The 6,552-nt window shown below is 36.6% G+C and overlaps 1 pseudogene; it reads left to right on the top strand.

Annotated features, from left to right (window-relative positions):
- Positions 1 to 5,009: 5,009 nt before the first annotated feature.
- LOC105526242 lies at positions 5,010 to 5,881 on the top strand (annotated as a pseudogene).
- Positions 5,882 to 6,552: the final 671 nt, after the last annotated feature.

Below are 6,552 nucleotides of genomic sequence, written 5' to 3'. Positions count from 1 at the left end.
TCCAAATACCAACCATAGACCCCAACCTCAACGACGTCCCTTAACAGCAGGAAGTAGCCAGACAGACCATGACGCCCCTTATCACTATTATCAATAAAAGGTTGGACTGTTTGGAAGAATGGAGGCAAGATGGCGCAGTTCCGGGTTCTTCACCGTCAACTTTCCCCTGCCCAGGAAAGACACCAGTGGACTGTGCAGGCGCAACCCCACCTCCCACGGAGAAAAACCGGAACCCGCCTAGCCACGCCTACCGCCCCGCCCCCAACCCGCCTATGTCGCGCCCACTGCCCCCCCACTTCCGGGCCCAGGACATAAAAGCCGCTCCCAGTGGGCGCACGGAGCGAACTTCCTCGGCCCCTCCTTGTGCGCGGGACCCGGGAACCTCCTCCGAGAACGCTGGGGCGACTTCGTCGGCCTCCACCGCCGGAGACCGGTGAACCTTGCCCCTCCCTCACATTGGCTTGTAAATAAAGTTGTTTTTGCCTTGCCTACTTGCCTTTTCTCTGGCATTTGCTCTGGGGGTCACATTAAAGCAAATCAATAACTATAACACAAATATGAGTTTAAGGATAGATTTTGGTGGAAAAGGAGGTTTAGGGATGGAAAGAACTGGAGGAATTATGCATCACATATAGGAAAAAGAAATGGAAGCCAGTTTAACAGGTCTATCTGGTTCAGCAAATATTTATTAATCACCTTCAGTGTGCATAAGGCTGTTATCCTTGAGAGAAGGAAAATGCGTACAGCAAGCCCACATTCACCCCTGATTTCTGCTTGGAAGGACTACTAAACTTCTCCCAAGGGAAGTGGCCTAAATGGATATCATTCTTGCTAGTCAGAGGAGACTGAGATTGGGGTCTGTGCTGCTGATGCAGGTGGAATTTGTGGACAGGGTAACAGACAGAAGGGAGCTGGACAGGGAAGGAGCCCCAGAAATTTGCATAGGATTTTCTCAAGTCTTTGCCAAATACTGAGCTGTATTTAAGCACAGTAGACAGCTGAAGGCCTAGCAGAAAACAGCTTCATGAAGACTGAGAGGTGAATCCAGATTTTAGAGACTGCACAATGTTAGGAGGCATTGCAATTTCAACAGCTAAAATAAGAAAACCTCATGATCACCCCAAGTACTCAGATGAGTCTCAGAAAGGCCATGGTAGAACTAGGGATCAGGCTCTAGAGTAAGGGCTATTCTAGAATTACCTAAGCAAAACCAATAATCTAATCTTATCAGGATCAAGGTAGTCTACCAAGAAGTTAATTGCCTATCTGGACACAAGTAAACAATCTTAATTGGAAAAAATATCCTGACTTTCAATGATGTTGCATTCACAATCTCCAACAAACAATGAAAAACAAATCACTAGACATGTAAAGAAGAAGAAAAACGTGATCCAAAATCAGGAGGAAAAATGGTAAATTGAATATATATATATACATAGATTTTTTTTTTTTTTTTTGAGACAGAGTCTTGCTTTGTCACCCAGGCTGGAGTGCAGTGGTACAATCTCGGCTTACTGCAACCTCCATCTCCTGGGTTCAAGAGATTCTCCTGCCTCAGCCTCCCAAATAGCTGGGATTACAGGTACATGCCACCACACCCAGCTAATTTTTGTATTTTTAGTAGAGACAGGGTTTCACCATGTTGGCCAGGCTGGTCTTGAACTCCTGACCTCAGGTAATCCCCCCCGCCTCAGCCTCCCAAAGTGCTGGGATTATAGGCATGAGCCATTGCACCTGACCTGGCAGTTAGAGATTTTAAAACAGCTTTTATAAACATGTATAAGGATTTAAAGAAAAACATAAACACAGTAATAAAGAAAACATTTTTAAAGAAACAAATGTGACTTTTTTTGTTTATAGTAAAAATACTATAAACAAAATTTAAAATTTACTATAATAGCTTTAGAGCAGATTAGATATTGCAGAAGGAGAGACTAGCACATGTAAGCAGAGAACATGCAGAGAAACCGTTAAGTTGGCTTTTCCTCAGAAATAACACAAGCAAGATGAAAATGAAACATCTTTAAAGTATAGGAAGGAAAAAGACTGTCTACCTAAAATTTAATATTCAGTAAAAATATTCATCAGAAATTAAAGTCAAATTTAAAAGTTTTAGATAAAATGTGAGAGAATTTATTGTCAATAGACAACAAAAATGGTAAAGGAAGCATTTCAGGTTGAGGGGAAACAATGCTATGAAAATTCAAACCAGCATGAAGAACTAAACTTGCTGAAAATGGTGAGTATGAGCAAATATAAGACTTTTTCATGTTTCTTAATTTACTTAAAATACAATAGATAGTTTAAAGCAAAAAATAGTAGTAATGTTTTGTGGGAATTATATGTAGGAATAAAATGTATGATAAAAACAGCATACAAGATATGTGGGACAAGAGAGATATTAAAAACATTAATGTCTTTTTAATGTCACCTATTAAATGGAATTATGCAACTTAAATCTTTTTGCATTATGTATAAAATGATTTAATATTAATCAGAAGTAGACTAATAAGTTAAGAATGCATATTGTAATTCTTAATGCAACCCACTTTATAAAAGGCATATTTTTAAGTATTCTCTTTTATTTCTACCATTGGCTTTTTTGCTAATTAAAAAAAGTCAATTGTAGAAATAAAATAGAATGCTTAAAATTACCTTATTGATCAAAAAGAAGGTGGAAAAAAGAAAAAGTAAAAATAAAACTGATGGAAGAAATAGAAAACAAATAGTGTATACTCAGCCATATCAATAATCACATTAAATGTAAATACAATTAACACTGAAATTAAAAGGGAGACATTGTCAGAGTACATTAAAAAGCAATCCCCAACAGCTTGCTGGGTGAGATTAGAGATGCAAATTAAAAGAAAAAGGATGGGGAAAAATACGCCAAGAAAGTACTAATTATAAGAACGTTACAGTAGCTACATTAATATCAGACAAAATAAACACCAAGACATATGGCAATATTAGAGACAGAGAAGGATATTTTATCATAATAAAAAGGTCATTATGTATACCTAATGACAAAACTTCAAAATATATGAAGCAAAAACTGACAGTACTACAGGGAAAAACAAATCCACAATTATAGTTGGTTATTTGAGCACTTCTCTCTAACTGAGAGGAAAAGTTAGTAACATCATTAAGGATATGGACGATCTGAATAATGCCATCAGACCATTTAACTAACTAATGGATATTTCTAGAATATTTCCCATAAAACGTCCAGGTTCTTTTCACATGCACATAGAACTATACCAAGATAGACCATATACTGGTCAATAAAATAAGTTTCAACAAATTTAACAGATGTGATATCATACAAAATACATTTTATGCAAACAAAAAGAATTAAGTTAGAATTTTTTAAAAAAGATATCTACTAAGTACAATGTGGTATCCTAGATTGGATCCTGGAGTAAAGACATTAGTAGAAAAACTGATAAAATCTGAATCTAGAAATAGTAATATAACAATGTTGATTTTTTTTAGTATTGACAAATGTACCATGGTAATGTAAAATGTTATCTCTGGGGAAACTGAGTGACAGGCATACAGAAACTATCAGTTATAGTTCTGCAGCTTTTTTGTAAATCTACAACTATTCTAAAATAAAACTTTTTAAAAAACCAGTTTTTTTTCAAATCTCCAAATATTTGGACAGTAAGCAATACCATTACAAATATCCCATGGCTGAAATAAAAAATCACAAGGGGTATTAGAAAATATTAGAATTAAATGATAATCGCAACATTTTTAAATTTATGGAATTTACCCCTTTACTTAGAAGTTTGGATCTGTAAATGCTTAATTAGAAAAGAATGAAGGTCAAAAATCAATGATCTACCCTTCTTCAAGCAGCCAAAAATATAAGAACAAATTAAACCCAAAGTAACTAGAAAGAAGGAAGCAATAAAAAGTAGAAATCAATGACATAGAAAATAGACAAAAGAGAAACATCAACCAAGCCAGAAATCGTTTCTTTGAAAAGTTAAACAAAATGAATAATCTCCTAGCAATACCATTCAAGAAAAAAAGGAAAACACAAGCCATCAATATTAGGAATGAAAGAGGGAACATGATTATAGAGCCTATAGACACTAAAGGACAATAAAGAAATACATAAAGAAATGTATGCCAGTAAATTTGTATGCCAGTAGATTAAATTATTTGACAAATACAAATTAACAAAACTAATACAAGAAGAAATAGAAAGTCTGAAAAACCCTATATCTGTTGAGGAAAATGAATTCATAGTTAAAATCCTCCCCACAAAGATAACTTCAACTTCAGATGTGTTTACCAGTGAATTTTATCAAACATTTAAGGACGAAATATTACCAGTCATACACAGTCTTTTCAGAATATAGAGAAGAGAACATTTCTCAACCTGTTTTATGAGACCAGCATGTCCCTCACACCAAAATCAGACAAATATATTACAAAAAAAAGAAAACTGCAGAGCAATATTCCTCATAAGAATAAATGCAAAAATCCTTAACAAAATACTAGCAGATTCATAAATCACAGAAATAAGAATATAACATGATCAGGTAGGATTTTTCCCCCAGGAACGCAAGGTTGATTTAACATTGGAAAATTAATAGATCAATGTAATTCACTACGTTAACAAAAAAAGGGGAAGCATATAAACATCTTAATCGTTGCAGATGAAGCCTTTGCCAAATTCAACACCTATTCATCATAAAACACACAGCATATTAAAAATATAAGGAAACTTCCTCATTTTGATTTTTGAGGAAAGATCTAAAACCCTAAAAGTGTCATCACAGTTAATGACAAAAGCTTAAGTCATGCTAAGATTGGGAAGAAGGCACAATGTCCACTGCACACCATTTTTATTCAATATTGCACTGGAAGTCTTAGTACAATGATGCAAGACCATGAAACAAACATAAAGGATCAAGGCTTTCCACACTAACTAGAGAGGCATCCATACGGTCCGGTTCTATATTCCCTTCATAACTTAAAGGGAAACTCACATGATGTCCAGAGCCCTTGATGTCCTTCAAATGGAGAAGTATGTCCTCAACTATCTTGCAGCAGTAATTGACTTACATTGCACCAACCTTGACTTCCAAATGCAACAGTACATCTACAAAAGGAAAAATGATGGCTTCTACATCACAAATCTGAAGAGGACCTGGTAGAAGCATCATGCTATTGTTGCCATTGAATACCCTGCCAATTTCAATGTCATATCGTCCAGGAATGCTGGCCAGCAGGCTGTGCTGAAGTTGCTGCTGCCACTGGAGTCACTCCTATTGCTGGCCACTTTACTCCTGAACCTTCACTAACCAGATCTAGGCAGCCTTCCAAGAACTGCGTCTTCTGGTGGTTACTGGCCCCAGGGCTGACCACCAGCTGCTCACAGAGTCTTATGTTCACCCACCTATCAACCATTGCTCTGTTTGACAGATTCTCTTCTGCACTGCGTGGACATTGCAATCCCATGTAACGACAGGGGCTCTCACTCAGTGGGTCTGATGTGGTGGAGGCTGACCCAGGAAGGTCTACACATGCGTGGCACTATCTCCCATAAGCACTCATGGGAAGAGGTCATGCCTGATATTTGCTTCTACAGAAATCCTGAGCACATTGAAAAGGAAGAGTAGACTGCCACTGAAAAAGCTGCAGCCAAGGATGAATTTCAGGGTGAATGGACTGCTCCACCTCGTGAGTGCACCACTACTCAGGCTGACTGGTCTAAAGACGTAGGCACAGAGGGCACCTGCACATCTTTAGACATGCAGGTCCCTACTCAGACTGAAGCGTTCAGCCTGCCGTGGAAGACTGGTCTGCAGCTCTCACTGCTCAGGCTGCTGAATGGGTAGGAACAACCACTGAGTGTTCCTAAGCTGTTCTTTCACAGACTCTTAAGGAAAATAGAAATAAGGTTGATGGAAAATAAACATTAGTTTCGAAATAAATAAGAATGACTCAAAAGAAGATGTGATTATTTATATAGGAAAATCTCAATCAATATATTAAGCAGAAAAACTTAGTTATGTTAGCAAAGTCACAGAATATAAGATATAGAAAAGTCACAAAACATAAGATGCAAAATTGAGTTGTATATCTACAGAGTAGCAATGATTGGAAGTCAGCATTGAAAATATCATATATAGTGACATCAAAAAATTATCAAAAACTTTAACAAAAGATGTATAAGACTGCTACACTAAAAATTATAAAACCTTACAGAGGGAAATTAAAGACTGAAATAAATAATAAGACATACCACATCCCTGATTGAGAGGCTTCAGTATTGCTAAGACGTCAGTTCTCCCCAAATTAATCTACAGATTCACTGCCATTTTAATTAAGATCCCAGTAGACTTTGAAAAAAAAAAAAAAAAAACACAGAAACAGAAAAACTGATTCTAAAATTTTAATGAGAACACAAACGACCTAGAATTTAGCCAGGAAAACAAAATCTTTTTGTAAAAAAATCAAAGTTGGAGGAGTAACACTACTTGATTTTGAGACTTACTCTATTAGCAATAATCGCGCCTCGGATAGACCTCA

Source organism: Colobus angolensis, unplaced genomic scaffold (assembly GCF_000951035.1).
Source record: "Colobus angolensis palliatus isolate OR3802 unplaced genomic scaffold, Cang.pa_1.0 Scaffold58, whole genome shotgun sequence".
Taxonomy (NCBI): Eukaryota; Metazoa; Chordata; class Mammalia; order Primates; family Cercopithecidae; genus Colobus; species Colobus angolensis.
This window is presented reverse-complemented; position numbering and strand designations above follow the sequence as displayed.